Source organism: Saimiri boliviensis, chromosome 15, assembly GCF_048565385.1.
Source record: "Saimiri boliviensis isolate mSaiBol1 chromosome 15, mSaiBol1.pri, whole genome shotgun sequence".
Classification (NCBI taxonomy): Eukaryota; Metazoa; Chordata; class Mammalia; order Primates; family Cebidae; genus Saimiri; species Saimiri boliviensis.
The window spans coordinates 19080921-19096311 of NC_133463.1; the positions used below are offsets into that span (position 1 = coordinate 19080921).

General features: G+C 39.5%; 1 pseudogene; it reads left to right on the forward strand.

The window, feature by feature from the left end:
• Positions 1 to 14537, forward strand: LOC141581432 (putative uncharacterized protein C8orf44; annotated as a pseudogene).
• The last annotated feature ends 854 nt before the right edge of the window (positions 14538 to 15391 follow it).

Sequence of the window (15391 nt, forward strand, 5' to 3'; positions counted from 1 at the left end):
GCTGCACTTTCTCCTTAGGCGGCGGGGAGGCTTCAGGGAAGCTTGATAAAAGCAGAGTTAAAGGCAGTGGGAGTCGAAGCAAAGGGTCTGAAGTTCACGACTATAGAAGGGGAGGGGAGTGGAAAGGCTCTCAGTGAAAAAGGTACAGTAAATAAACGTCCAGGGATACTGTGGGCTGGGAAATTGAATAAATGGTCTAATCTAGGCTGGAGGCCGTAAGGGGAAAAAATAGTTGATTCTAGGAAGTTCTGCCTTCTCTCCCTCTTTAGTGCGAGTCGCTGAGGCGCCATTTGATTTTTAGTTTCCTGCATGTCTTGGCAGTTGACAGTACAAATAATGGTACCTTGGATGTCTGAAGAGTTTTATGTGGATATACAAAGCCTCTTAACGAAGCTTAATTTCATTTGCTCTTTACTGCCCTACCCCCCTAGAGAGTAATAAGCGCTATCATTTGTTAAATTCTTAATATGAGTCTGGACAGTATTTATGTAAGAAGATATATTTGATCTTCAAAATAACCTTAAGAAACAAACACGGAAAGGAAATGACTTGCCCAAGTTCACGCAGCTGATAAGGGACTGGATAGGCATTCAGACCTCGATCTGCCCTCTTTTTACAGATAAGGACGTAGGCAAGAAAGGTTAGGCCCCTATTACATAGAATAGTAACTAGCATTTGCTTACTATTGCTTTATAGTTTACATATTTAATAATATGTTCACAAATGTCGTCTCATCCTCACATCAGTCCTATAATACCTTTACCAGGTGGTGTTGACTTCATTTACAATTAAGGAAACGGCGACTAAAAGGAATTAAGTGACTTGCCCAAGGTCAAGTCACCAGTGTATGCTGGATCCCAATCTCAAACCTAGAGAGTGATTTTGACCCTGCTTCCTACCAAAAAACCCCAAAATGTTAGGCTCAGATCTTTTGCTAGGTTTTAGCTTAGAGTCTTCTCTTAGGAATGCAGGGATGTTTACGGTTAAAGAGGCAACAGCTTTATTCTTTTGTCACTTGTTTAAGAAACTGCCTCTTCATACAGACCAAAATTCGTATGTTAATTGAAAGCTGATATTATTTTTGTACATTCATCCCCTTTCACTTATTCCGGAAATTCTTGCTTTCTAGAAGCTTAATATCACCTTAGGTAAGTGGACTACCTCAAAATTTCTGAAACATTTGGCACAAAGTAGAAACATTAGTGAAGTCCAGGAGATCATTTTTGAGTCTTCTGTAGCCGCCCAGGAAACCTTCTGATTAGGGGTGTGTGTGTGTGTGTGTGTGTGTGTGTGTGTGTGTTTATATAGAATTTGATGCTTTGAAATGCATTAAAAAAATAGAGGCTAATAAAGGGTATTAGCTTTGATTTGCACCTAATAATTGTTTACAATTTTTTTAAAAGAAATTAAGTGTTTGAAAGAGAAATCCTTCAAATGTCATTTTCTTGTCAATTTTACCTCCATAATGGACTGTAATTACAAGAGAGGTGATTTTTCCCATCTTGGAGGGGATATTTTTCAGTAAAGTTTTTCTCAAAGAATTCATGCAGGAAAAGTTGTTTATTCTGACAAGTTTGTTGGTAACTACACAGATTGGTTTTGCCACTGATTTTTTAATTAATTGAATGCTTATAAGTAGAAAAATTGGATATCTTGAGTGGAGATTATTTTATGCTGTGACTAAAAGGTTACACCTGCAGTGAAACTTTTTATCGTACAGAATCCAAAGAACTGAATTACTAAAGCTCTGTAGCACATGAAATGACAACAGTCTGCAATTCTAACACTGTCATGTACTTTTATATCTTAATATTACCAAGCCAAATTTTTCTTATTGATGATACATGTAAATAGTGAAGTAGATTTTTAAAATCGTATTTGAATATGCCATTCTGAATCGTACGTTGACAAAATAATCACTTCCCACCTCACTGAATAAATGAGAAGCCTTTTTCTGGCTTGTCTAGGTCATTTAACCTGAAAGTCAGTTATTTAATAAGTTCGTAGATGCACTTAAAGTTCAGAAAGTAAGAAAGCTAAGATAAAGGGGCAATAAAATTAATCATGCCAAGTTTAATATGTGAATTAATTCTTTGTTACTAGTGCTTAGATGGCTGGGTACCTACAAAGAAAAAAAATTGTTAGGTCAAAAATACGACATACTGTTTCTTATGAGACCTTAGGAGTGTAGAAACCCTCTCACCTGCTTATGTAAGATCCACAGGCTTCCTCTTCTCCCTCCAAATTCCATGATCTTGCCTAATGAAGATTAACTTAACTGCCTAATTAACTTTCACATGATTTTTGTAGGGTAGATAATAGTTCTTGTTTTTAGTATTCCAGGTGAAAAGAATAAGCTGGGCCCCTGACATTAGCTGTGCTGATACACATCTCTTCGACCACCATCACACCAGCATCACTAGTATCTAAATTGCCAACATTCAGTTAAAATTGAAATTCATCTTTTTCATAGTTTCTAGTATGGCACTTTTAAACTACCTTTATTGCTTTTAATGAACATGGTAAATATAAATGCAGAAGTCATCCACCTTTACTAGCACCCATCATTGTTCTTGATCTTTTATCTTTTACATATATATTAGGAAGGGAATCATAACTTTGAGGATTCTTGTAAGTCGGCCATATATCTGCTTATGTAAACTATACGTCTTTCCTAAGAATTGACTATGTTCTTCCAGACTCATACCACATACAGTCAGACTTCCAATCACAAGCTTTGATTGAAGCTCAAGGTAGATTTGGGAGGGACTAATTATTAAAGTAGGTATTATAAGAACTTAAAGGGATGCAAAATTTTATCTCTGTCTCAGAGGAGCTTAGAGTCTAATAGAAGAGAGAGGCTAAACTAAACTGTTCATAAATATAAGTTGAATAAAGCATGTAATTATTCAAAATAATACAGGAACAGATATCACAAATGCTATGAAAATTTAATTGAGGATTTATTATAGGGCAGTGTTTTTAGTATATCATCCTAATTTTAAAACCTCCTCATCCGGGTGCAGTGGCTCACACCTGTAATCCCAGCACTTTTGGAGGCTGAGGCGGACAGATCACGAGGTCAGGAGATCAAGACCATCCTGGCTAACACCATGAAACCCCATCTCTACTAAAAATACAAAAAATTAGCCGGGCATGGTGACATGTGCCTACTCAGGAGGCCGAGGCAGGAGAATTGCTTGAACCCAGGAGGTGGAGGTTGCAGTGAGCCGAGATTGCACCATTGCACTCCAGCCGAGGCCACAGAGTGAGACTCTGTCTCAAAAAAAAAAAAAAGGAAAAAAAAAAAAAAACCACTCCTGTGAGATACTATTGTCCTATCATATGGATAAAATTTAACTCTAGGAAACAGAGCTGGGCTTCAAATCAAGGCTTTCCTTGTTTAGCACTCACTCTTTCCACTACATCACAGCTGCTTACTGATTTGAGAGAGAGAATTAGCCAAGAAATGAGTGCAAGAAACTGGTGGCTGGTGGCCAAACTTGGCTGGATGTAGTTTTGTTGGGTCAACAGCAGTTTAACTTCTATTTTTTAATGTGAACGTCTTTGAGCAGGGGCCTGTACTTCACTCTTTAAGGTCTTACACCAGGACCCCTTGAGACAAGTTAACAAGCACAGAGCTACAAATTGTTCCTTCACACAGTAGTCCTCAAGCTTTATTGCACATCACAGTTAAATGGAAGGCTTGCTAAAACACAGATTGCTGGGCTCCATCCTAGATTGAGTGTGTCTGAGGTGAAGCCTGAGAATTACATCTCTAGCAAGTTCTCTGGTTGCAGATATTTCCAGTTCTTGCAAGGATCACACTTTGAGAATCACTGCTTACCAAACTTGTAGGGCACTAAGAAACCAAAATTATGTAATAATAGCGGTTAACACCTTTTTAACATCTATTGTGCACCAGAGTCTTTACATGTAATATTTATTTAATCCATAACTTATAATATCCTTATGAAGCAGGTGCTGTTATTAGCATTCTTATTTTTCAGATGAAGAACTTGAGGCACAGAAAGATAAGTGTCTCATTGCTAGTGAGTGACATAATTAGGTTTAAAACCAAAGCAGGGCCGGGCTCATACCTGTAATCTCAGCACTTTCGGAGGCCAAGACAGGTTGATCACTTAAGGCCAGGAGTTCGATACCAGCCTAGCCAACATGGTGAAACCCTGTCTCTGCTAAAAGTACAAAACTCAGCTGGGTGTGGTGTGTGCCTGTAGTCCCAGCTACTTGGGAGGCTGAGGCAGGAGAATTGCTTGAATGTGGTAGATGAAGGTTGCAATGAGCCAAGATCATGCCACGGACCTCCAGTCTGGGCAACAGAATGAGACACTGCCTCAAAACAAAAAAAAACAAAAAGAAAAAAAAGTAAAATAAAACCAAAGCAACCTGGTGCCAGAACCACTCTGCTCTACTGATTCTTCTGTGCATATTGTTTTTCACCTGTATTGTGTAATCACATCTTGATATTAAATATCTCTTAACTTTTTTTTTTTAATTTTATGTTTCTTTTTTTTTTTTTTTTTAAGAGACAAGGTCTTCTTATGTTGCCTAGGCTGGACTTGAACTCCTGGGCTCAAGCTATCCTCCTACCTCAGCCTCCTGAGTAGCTGAAACTTCTAGCATGTACCTCCACACTGGCCTCCTGTTTAACATTTTAAGTGAAAGCCTACCTTTTTCTCTTAAAATATTTGAAACATTCAAAGATATACATAAAAATAATATAAAAAAACACTCATACACTCACTACTAGATTTAACAAATGTTAATTTTTCAACATATTTGCTTCATAATCCCCCCTCTTAAAAAAAAACCATTATAGGCTGGGTAGGGCAGCTCACGCCTGTAATCCCAGCATTTGGGAGGCTGAGGCAGGTGGATCACCAGGTCAAGAGTTCCAAGACCAGCCTGACCAACATGGTGAAACCCATCTCTACTAAAAATACAAAAATTAGCCAGGCATGGTAGTATACACCTGTAATCTCAGCTACTCAGGAGGCTGAGGCAGGAGAATCGCTTGAACCCAAGAGGCGGAGGTTGCAGTGAGCTGAGATCGCACCACTGTACTCCAGCCTGGATGACTGAGACTGCATCTCAAAAAAACAAAAACAAAAACAAAAACATATTATACATATGATGAGACTCAGATTTTAAGGCTTAAAGATGTATATAACAAAATTGTGCCTTGTGAGTTTTAACAGAAATGACTATTTTCCTGAATAAATTAGGAGATCCATTGAACTTAGTAATGGAGGAAGAATTTCCTTGTAGTGAACATCCCGAGAATGATCATTGCCCTCATTATGCTGTCCCACTGGAAGCTCCTCCCTCTTTAGCACCTTGATCCAGGCATGGAACAAAACTGTTCCCTCACAGGACTTTATGAATTACTTGATGTTAAAAGTAATAACCACAAGTAATAACATAAAGCTAGGTAATGTCACTTGTATGCCTTACTCAGCTTTCAGATTGCTGGGCCTACTCCATGTGATAAAGGTCAAATTTTACCATCTTGGAACTATGGAATAGAACCCTCTACAGTGATGAAAGTGTTCTATGCCTGTGCTGTTCAGTATGACAGCCACTAGCCACATGTGGTTGTTAGGCTCTTAAAATGTGGCTATTGTAACTGAGGATTAGTCCCCAAACCCTAGTTGAGTCCCTTGCTCTGGTATGGGTCAGAGGATGGGGACTGACTGCAAAGGGGAACAAGGAAACTTTTTGGGATGATGGAAATAGTCTTTATCTCGATTATGGTGGTGGTGATATGGATTTATACATTTGTCAAAGCTCATCAGACTATAGTCTTAAAAGGGATGCATTTTGGTATGTGTAAATTATACTTCAGGGAAGTTGATTTTGTTGTTTGGATTTTTTTGTTTTGTTTTTTGAGATGGCGTCTCACTCTGTTGCCCAGGCTGAAGTGTAGTGGTATGATCTCAGCTCACCTCAGTCTCTGCCTCCTGGGTTCAAGCAGTTCTGCCTCAGCCTCCCTAGTAGCAGGGATTGCAGGTGCACACCACTACGCGCAGCTAATTTTTGTATTTTTAGTAGCAACCGGGTTTCACCATGTTGGCCAGACCGGTCTTGAACTCCAGACCTCAGGTGATCTGCTCTCCTTGGCCTCCCAAAGTGCTAGGATTACAGGTGTGAGCCACCCTGCCCGGCCCAGTAAAGTTGATTTTTTAAAGTTAAAAAAAAAAAAAAAAAAAAATTGAGTTCCAGAGCTAGTAGTTCCACCCTCAGTCTGTGTGAAGCATGCCTCCTGCAATCCTTTTTCTTTCCTAAGGACCAACAAAGTCATCACTACAACATGTAGTACCCCGTGTAATCTGGCCCCTGGCTTCTCTGACGTTTTTTGCGTGGCTTGTGTGCTTCAGCCACACTGGCCTCCTTGTCGGTCCTCAGACATTCCAAGTACATCGGACCTTGGCACTTGCTCTTCTGCCTGGAAAATTCCTCCCAGGTAGAATTTAAGTAGTTGTCAGCTCAAATCTCAGTTCCAATGAGATGCTTTTTCTAACCAACCTCTCTAAAACAACACCTCCATCCTTTTTTCTCTGTTCCCCTATCCCACTCATTTTATTTTATTTTATTTTATTTTTTGAGACAGAGTCTCACTCTGTCACCCAGGGTGGAGTGCAGTGTCGCGATTTCGGCTCACTTCAACCTCTTTCTCCTAGGTTCAAGCAATTCTTCTGTCTCAACCTCCTGAGTGGCTAGGATTACAGGAGCCTACCACCAGACCCAGCTAATTTTTGTATTTTTCTTTTTTTCCCTCTAACATGGATCATAGGAAACAATAATTTTTGTATTTTTCATAGAGACAGGTTTCACTATATTGGTCAGACTGGTCTCAAATTCCTGACCTCAAGTGATCCAGCCTCCCAATGTGCTGGCATTACAGGTGTGAGCCACCGTACCCGGCCCCGGCCCTCACTCATTTTCTTTATACCGCTAGTCATCAGGAATTATATAATTACTTGTCTATTGTCCTCATTCCCCACTAGATTCTTAAGTAAGGCTTTTCATGAGGGCACGCAGTTTGCTGATTGTTTGATTCCCTGTGCCAGGCATATATAGCCTCAGTAAATATTGCTGAATGAATTAATGGCTATCATCTATGGCAGTGTGTTTCAGCCAGATATTCAAGCATAAGTGCTTGGAGAATCCACCACTTCTTTACAGTTTAAAAAATTTTGTGTTGTCATTTTGATGCTAAAGCAAAGTCATATTATTTGTGATTTTTCATATGAGCACCTTAAAACATGAAGTTTTGAGTACCTGAATTCACACTGAGTTTAGGATTTTGCACACTAAATTTAGGATTTTGTTTTTATCAGCCGAAAGCCAAAGAACATTGTGACAAAACGTGTAAGGTTTCACAATCATTTTGAGGAAAGAGGTGGGAGAGTTGAGTCATCACATATCACACAGTAGCCCATGGCAAACACAGTGTTGTAACTGTCAGTGCCACGTTCCTATTAAAAATAGAAATTGCACATAACACACACGTACATACATATATTTGCAACAACTTAGTCACTAGAAATGAAATAGTAAATAATGAGGATTTTTTTTTGTTTGTTTCCCAGCAATAATTAAATTAGATACTATATAATTCAAATTTGAAATATTCAACAAATGCTAACCATATTTTAAAGTGAATAAGACTCTGCTAAAGATTTATTGAGTGATATTCAAATAAAACTGGCTTTCCAGGGTTTTGTAGTACCAGAATTTTTATTAAAATTTGAGATCTGATTATTTTAAACTAGCAACAGAAGACCAGGAAGTTAATAATGCAATGTATTTGCACAAACAAGTGTTTTTGCATTGACATTATTAAACATACAGAGGGTCTGGGAGCAGTGACTCATGCCTCTAATCCCAGCACTTTGGGACATTTAGGCAGGAGAATTGCTTGAGGCCAGGAGTTCAAGACCAGCTTGGTCAACCCCATTTCTACAAGTAATAAATTTAAAAATTTTTTAAATTAGCCAGCTGTACTGGCATGCGCTTGTAGTACTAGCTACTCAGGAGGTTGAGACAGGAGGACTTATTAAACCTAGGAGTTTGAGGCTTGCAGTGAACTATGATAGTACCACTGTGCTCCAGCCTGGGTGACAGGGAGAGATGCTGTCTCTAAAATAAAAAGAAACATACAGAGACACATTTAATATAGAAATAGATTAGAAGTTGTATCTTAATGCTCATAAACCTAATGCTTTACAATTCAAGTTACTACTTATTTTATTTTATTTATTTTGAGATAGTATCTTGCGCTGTTGCCCAGGCTAGAGTGCAGTGGTGCAATCTCGGCTCGCTGCAACCTCTGCCTCCTGGGTTCAAGCAATTCTCCTGCCTTAGCCTCCAGAGTAGCTGGGATTACAGGCACCCACCACTGCGCCTGGCTAAATTTTGTATTTTTAGTAGAGACAGGGTTTCACCATCTTGGCAAGGCTGGTCTCAAACTCCTGATCTTGTGATCCACCCCCATTGGCCTCCCAAAGTGCTGAGATTATAGGCGTGATCCACTGGTGCTGCCCAGCCTTACAGGCACGTGCCACCACACCAGGCTATTTTATTTTATTTTTTATTTTTATTTTTTTTTTGGTAACGGGGTTTCACCACATTGGCCAGGCTGGTCTTGAACTCCGGACCTCAGGTGATCCACCTGCCTCAGCCTCCCAAACTGCCAAACTGCCAGGATGACAGGTGTGAGCCACCACACCTGGCCAAGTTACTATTAATTTTAAATGGCAAAACCAAACAATCAATATTCTTCAAGCAGGAGAATGCTTATCACTGCAGTTGTATTACCTTTGCCTCTTACCCCTCTTTATTTTCCCTATATTTAGAACCTGAAGGATGCTTTTAGGGTGGAAGAATATAAAGTTTAAGAATTTACTTAAGTGAAATACTTGTTATATCTTCATTCTAGTAACAATCTTGAGTTTTTGTAGAAGTGCCTGATCCCTCTCTCTGATCGATTTAACTGTCTCCTAAACACAATCTAATTCAGTTACTTTTGTATGACATAAAAATCAGAATAAGAAGTATATGACATATTTTCTACATCTGTAGTTGCAGAAGACATTTTAATAGGTAAGAGCAAAAGCACAAGCCTGCATACTTCTTTATTTTGTTTTTTGAGAGAGAGTTTCGCTCTTGTTGTCCAGGCTGGAGTGCAATGGTGAGATCTCAGCTTACTGCAACCCCTGCCTCCCGGGTTCGAGTGATTCTCCTGCCTCAGCCTCCCGAGTAGCTGGGATTACAGGCATGTACTCTGTCTTTTAGTAGAGACAGTTTCTCCATGTTGGTCAGGCTGGTCTCAAACTCCTGATCTTAGGTGATCCATCTGCCTCAGCCTCCAAAAGTGCTGGGATTGCAGTCATGAGTCACCGCTCCTGGTTACTTCTTTTTAAACCCTTTGGATCATTTAAATAAATCCTTTTATATTATTTTAAGATATAAGTGCTTTGTGGTGATGTATAAGAATTTAAGTCTAAGGCAATCTGCAAGCAAGGATTTTTATGTAGGTGGGCAGCAGCTTACTGTAGGAAAATATGTATATATACTAAATTAAAGCATCAGCACTAGGTATCAGCAGATTACATCAAAGTGGGCCTCAAATTCAGTATCAGTAAAATCACAAGAAATGGACTACATCCTTTACAAGGACACCTCTGGTACAGCATTTTTCTGTTTAAACGTTAATTTCCACATGGCCTGGCTTTTGGTAGGTTATGTGCCATGAATTCTATGGATATTAATAGGCATCATGTCGAGGGAAAGGTTCTGTAGTCAAATGCAGACTAAATTGGTTTTATTCTTTTTCCGTTGTAGGTCTTCTCAGAGCCTTTTTATGCTAAGGACATTGTGACTCTCCAGAGAGCAACAGTGATGGTTCTAGAATGTCTAGCGAAAAAAGGGTTTAATGTCAGGAGTCTGTTTGGGGTACACAACACTAGAAAATGTCCACCTACACATTGTTTGATACCGAGTGTGTATTTTGTGGTGATCTGCGAATGCTGATAGAAATAATTGGATGTTGGCCAGTCGTGGTGGCTCAGGCTGAGATGGGTGGATCACCTGAGGTCAGGAGTTCAAGACCAGCCTGACTAACATGGTGAAACCCTATCGCTACTGAACATACAAAAAAATTAGCCAGGCATGGTGGCATATATCTGTAATCCCAGCTGCTCAAGAGGCTGAAGTAGGAGAATTGCTTGAACCTGGGAGGCAGAGGTTGAAGTGAGCCGAGATTGCACCATTGCACTCCAGACTGGGCAACAAGAGCAAAACTCTAAAAAAGAAAGAAAAGAAAGAAAGAAAGAAAGAAATAGTTGGATGTTAATGCCCTAAGCCCCCTCTCTGCACTGTTATTATTTTTATTTATTCATTTATTTATTTTGAGATGGAGTCTTGCTCTTGTCACCCATGCTGGAGTGCAGCGGTGCAATCTTGGCTCACTGCAACCTCCACTTCCCAGGTTCAAGCAATTCTCCTACCTCAGCCTCCCAAGTAGCTGAAATTACAGGTATCTGCTACCACACCAAGCTGGAGAGAGGAGTTTTGCCACGTTGGCCAGGCTGGTCTCGAACACACTTGATGTCAAGTGATCTGCCTGCCTTAGCCTCCGTAAGTGCTAGGATTACAGGCGTGAGCCACCATGCCCAGTCCTCTCTGCACGATTGTTGAAATGTAGCATTTCCACACTTCTATGGCTATGAAACCATTTTGAACCTCTATCAGAGGTACACACGTTAGGAAAAATCAATACAGACAATAGTGCCTCTTGTTAATGGATTTTGCTTTTATCAGTGTGTTGGAAAAGGTCCTCTTTATCCCCAAGATCAGTTAATGCTTCCTTATGTTTTCATTTATGTAGGCCTTTTTTCCATTTAATGTTTTAAGCCAGTTGAAATGTATTTTTACATATGATATAAAAGAGATTCAGCTCATTTTGTGTATCTGTTGACTGAAAAATGCCAATTATTTCCAAACCTTGCATTAAATGTGTTTTTGTTTTTGTTTTCAGGTATGGAACCCTTCAGATCAAAGCTTACCAGTAAATTTAGTATGTAAAACAGATTAATGTAGTTGAAATGGGGAAGAATGAGAGTTATCCCAACCAACCAGCACTCCCTACCCCTATTCCCATACTTCCCCTCATGGGAGGCTGCAGGGAGCTCTTTGAAAACCATTGGAAAGGGCTGCACGGTGGCTCACGCCTGTAATCCTAGCTCTTTGGGAGGTTGAGGTGGGCGGATCACCTGAGGTGAGGAGTTCGAAACCAGTCTAACCAACCTGGCTTAACCCTGTCTCTACTAAAAATACAAAAATTAGCTGGGCATGGTGGTGGGTGCCTGTAATCCCAGCTACTTATGAAGCTGAGGCAGCAGAATAGCTTGAACCCAGGAGGAGGATGTTGCAGTGAGCCAAGATCGTGCCATTGTACTCCAGCCTGAGCAACAGAATGAGACTCCATCTCAAAAAAAAAAGGAAAACCATTGGAAAAATTCATCCTTTCATAAATGACTTGAGATGCCACCTCTGTAATATACTACATTAAAAATTTTGCGTACTCCAATTGTTTTTCTATTTTTATACCAAATGATACTTTAAGGAGCCCAAGAGCTTTATAACATAAGAAACTGAGATGTTTAATAAATGTGTTCATAACAATATGAGTTGTTTGGGGGCTTTTTGGCCTTTAAAATTAGCATAGATCTTTAAAATAATATGCAGCATTGATAAGAGTTGAATAAATACCTTTAATATAGAGAAGGTTTAACTTGGTAAAACTATATTTGGTAGATAATGTGTGTCAAAAGTTTACAATGCTCATATCCTTTGATCTAGCATCTCACTTAATAGAGTTTCACCCTAAAGAAATAAAGAGAAATGTATGAAAAAAATTTACTATTGTCTATGTTATTGATAAAATTGAAGATGATAAATAACAGTATGGGACTGGGTAAATGAATCATGGCACATCCCCATGAGTGAGATGGGATATTCTTCAGCCATAGAAGTGATGTTGTGGAAAGAAAAATATTGAGTGCTTGTGATGAATCTGGCACCATACCAAGCACCTTAATTATACTGCCTTAAGCCTAATGATATCCCTATATGATAGGTATTATTATTTCCATTTATAGGTGAGAACACAGAGAAGTTAGGTCAAATTCAAACAGCAAGGTAGTGTTGCTGGAATTCAACCCATGTCTACTCTTAACTCTTATTCATAGCCACTGTCATAATGATACAGGAAAATACTATTTACTGTAAGTTGTTTTAATGCAGTTTAACTGACATTAAACATCAAATGAAAGCTCCTATATGCAATCCCTTCTTCCTTTCCAAAGTTCCCATGCTTGGTAATTTTTTATCCTAAAATGTATTTATATATTTTTTAATGCTTATGGAAGTATTATATGCCTACTCTTAAGAATTCAAACTGTACAAGAAGATTATAAAGTAGCTGCGTCTTTAGTCATAAACGACACCCTCTGTATATGAAAGGATACATTTGTAGGCTCTTTTTTGTTTGCTCAATTCTCTATGTTCTGGCTCTGGTATTAGCTTGTGGGCCCTGGTTTGGGATAGAGGTGAACTAGAAAGGCAAACTGAGTGGCGTGCAGGTGTGGGTGGCTGCACTTTCACCACAGAGGTGATTAGAAAAACTGATTCTGGAGCCAATCCGGCTAGATGGAGTCCCAGCTCTTTCTTACCAGCTGTTTGAACTTGGGCAACTAACAGGAGTGCTTACTGTGTGTGATGGATGTACATGGTTTCCCCATTTGGTCTTAATGAGTTAGATATTTTTATTCCCTTTTTATGCAAATGACAAAATTAAAATTCAGGGAGGTTACATGTAGCAGTAGAATGAATCTTTAGACCCATTTCTAGAACTATGGACAAGGTAAATACTGAAAGCTCCTTGACCAGGGGATACCAAAATGCTGACAAATGAGAAACAGACCTGCATAGCCCTCACAACCTCTAGAACCAAGGGGTAGCATTTTAAGATACAGGACTGGGTGGGTGCCCAATCTGGTATCAGAAAGCTGTGCTTTGAAAACCTGACTGCTTTTAAGTATTTTCTATTTTGTTCTCATTTTGTAGGTATTAAAATAATTTCTGAATTATCAGTCTGTCATTTGTGCTTTGGGGAAGCAGAAAAAGCAAAAGGGGTCTTTGGCCATCTTCTGCTGGAGCTTTCAGGGAGGATGTGTCTGCAAGAGACCAAATGTGCTGGGTTTCAAGTCCCAGAAGCCCAAAGGCAAAAAGAACCGCAGGGAGGAAAAGACTGTGCAGAGGCTTCTGGAGTCTTCTCTACTCTAACCTTGGAAGGTTTTGAACAATGTTTCTTGGAGGATGGCCTTTCACTTACTCATCTGTCCAGCATAACTCATCCCCAGGAGTGTTGAGTAAGTGAAATTTTGCTGTATTCATGTTTTTGTGATTTATAAAACACGATATGGAGAGAACACGAACTCGAGTCAGACAGACCTGATACCTCAGACGTAATACTCTTGGCTTTGTTATTTAGTAGTTGAGTAATTCTGGGCAAGTTAACGTCTCTAGGCTTCCTCATCTGTAAAATGAGTATAAATGAAACCCACTAACCAGAATTGGTATGAAAATGAAATGCGGCAGAAAAAAAATGAAAATGAATAGTTATCACCATTGACACACAAGCACTCAGGACCCTTCCTGTCTCCATCATGTATGGGTTTTGGGCAACATTTGGCCAGGTCTTGTTTATCTTTCTATTCATCTACTCTGTCTAATTCAATGCTTTGTTTACAATGAATGTGTTGCAAATGCCGAATGAACTACCTGCACGAACAATAGACAAATTTTAGGTGTGTTTTAATGTTTATTAATCTACCCTGTCAGAGAAGAACTTCCAGTTATAGATAAATACAATGCCAGGTCAGAGCTGAAGAGTTGGGCAGCTGGTTATCTGCATGTGGCCACTAGGCTCCAGGGGAGAGGGGGTGCTAAGCTCTGACTCCCTCTGCAGCCACCCGAGGGCACCTGGTTTCAGTTTCCTGAAAGAAAGTCTTCCACCGTCTGACAGTCTCATCTCTTCTGAGGTTTCCTCTCATAAACAATTTGCTCTGCTTGATATTTTTTATTTTGAAATAATGAAATACTTAAAATGTAAAGGAGTTAATGTGATACCCATTTACCTATAATTGAGATTGCCATAATTGCTGTAACTTTTTCAAAATTTTGACTTAATTTCAGACTTTTCAAAAAATTGGCCAGTTGTGATGGCTCATGCCTGTAATCCCAGCACTTTGGGAGGCTGAAGTGAGTATGTTGCTTGAACCCAGGAGTTCTAGACTTGCCCGGGCAACATAGCAAGACCTCACTGTTGCCAGTGGAGACTCTTGTTACCTTTGGGAACTAGAATTAGATCACTGGGTTTTTTTTGGCTTTGTTGGTTCAACAGGTTGTAGTGTATGAATATTATTACAAAATAAAATGATTTAAAAATATCTGTCTAATGTTAATTATTTTGAACTTTTTACTGATTTGATTATTCAAAGCCAGTGTATATTTACAGAAAATGGAGTTTTTGTCTTCTATTGATTTTTTTTTTTTTTTTTTTTTTTTTTGAGACGAAGTCTCACTCTTGTTGCCCAGGCTGGAGTACAATGGTGCAGTCTTGGCTCACCAAAACCTCTGCCTCCTAGGTTCAAGCGATTCTCCTGCCTCAGCCTCCTGAGTACCTGGGATTACAGGCATGCACCACCATGCCCGGCCAATTTTTGAATTTTTAGTAGCGATGGGGTTTCTCCATGTTGGTCAGGTTGGTCCCAAACTCTCAACTTCAGGTGACTCACCTACCTCGGCCTCCCAGAGTGCTGGGATTACAGGCATGAGCCACCATGCTGGGCCATCCATTGAATTTGTGCTCATACATTCTGGGCTTAATCCTGATTCTACGACTTGCCAGCTGTTTGCCACTACAGAAATCATTTAACTTTTCTGAGTCATAATATCCAATGTATAATAATCACATCAAGGTAAATGGCGTATCTATCACCTGAAGCATTTATCATTTCTTTGTATTTGAGACAGTGAATTAAAAGTTTGGGTAATTCTGGGTGTGTTTATTGGATCAGGCCTTAAACTAGGAAGCATTTTACAGAGACACATTAGTTACTTTGAGATGAAAGAGGATTAGGAGCCAGGATCCTCAAATTGTCAATCAGCCAGTTACTATGGCTTCAGCCACTCCTCCTTGATCCCTATAACAGACAAGTGTTGAGAGGACCAGACTGGACAGACACTGGCCATTAATACGGCCAGAACCTTGGCGTAGTGTCTGGGATGAATTGGATACTCA